Raw genomic sequence first — 905 nt, 5'->3', positions numbered from 1 at the left:
AACACTTCCCGGAATTTCACTTGGGCCTTGTTTACTTCCCAATTTGGGAGTGACAAAATTGGCATTTTACCATTAATGCGACACTGTAGCGTTTCGTTTGTACTTGTAAATTATTGTCTAAATATTGACTAATTAGGCTCAAAAGATTCGTCTCGCAAAGTACAACAAAACTGTGCAATTAGTTTTTGATTTCGTCTACATTTAGCACTCCATGCATGTACCGCAAGTTTGATATGATGGGAAATCTTCTTTTTGCATAATGCCAAAGTTGGGAGTTGGGGGTGAAGTAAACAAGGGCTTGGACTGCACGCTTTGCGAGCGGTGACTTCCTCACCCGGAGCCGGAGGGGATTTTCGTCCCGAAATTACGGTCCCCTTTAGAGTTTTGACCACTCGATCTGAAACCGATGCCCCGGATGGGATGGGACGGGACGCCGCTGTGTCAACCCCGCGTCCCAGCAGCCAACAAAGCGCGACCCGAAGGACCGCACCGCATGTAACGGCACGGCAGCGACGCGGACGCGCGGCGGCGGCGTCCGGCCGCGCGGTTTCCGCCTTGGCTCCTTCCTCCTTTCTTCTCCCCCACTGTTCGTCTCCTCTACCCAGCTACTACCAGGGACCACTCCCGCGGGCCCGCGACGCGTCTTCGCTTCGGTTTTCTTCGCCGACCCAACCGCGAACCTGCCTCGCCACAGCCATCGTCCGTCCCGTCTCGTGCCGGCTCGGCCGGACCGAGTAAAACAAACACAAAACCCCCCACCCCACCACACCACCCCTAAGTTTTCAAAAAAAAAAAAAACACCACACCACCCAACACACACCACACGCAACCCAACCCCGACCCAACAATAAACGTACAAAGCCGGCGGCAGCAGCACCAGCACCGCCCGCAAGTCAATCACGCCC

Source organism: Setaria italica, chromosome I (assembly GCF_000263155.2).
Source record: "Setaria italica strain Yugu1 chromosome I, Setaria_italica_v2.0, whole genome shotgun sequence".
NCBI classification, from domain to species: domain Eukaryota; kingdom Viridiplantae; phylum Streptophyta; class Magnoliopsida; order Poales; family Poaceae; genus Setaria; species Setaria italica.
The sequence above is the reverse complement of the archived record's forward strand: the minus strand, read 5'-3'. Positions refer to the sequence as shown.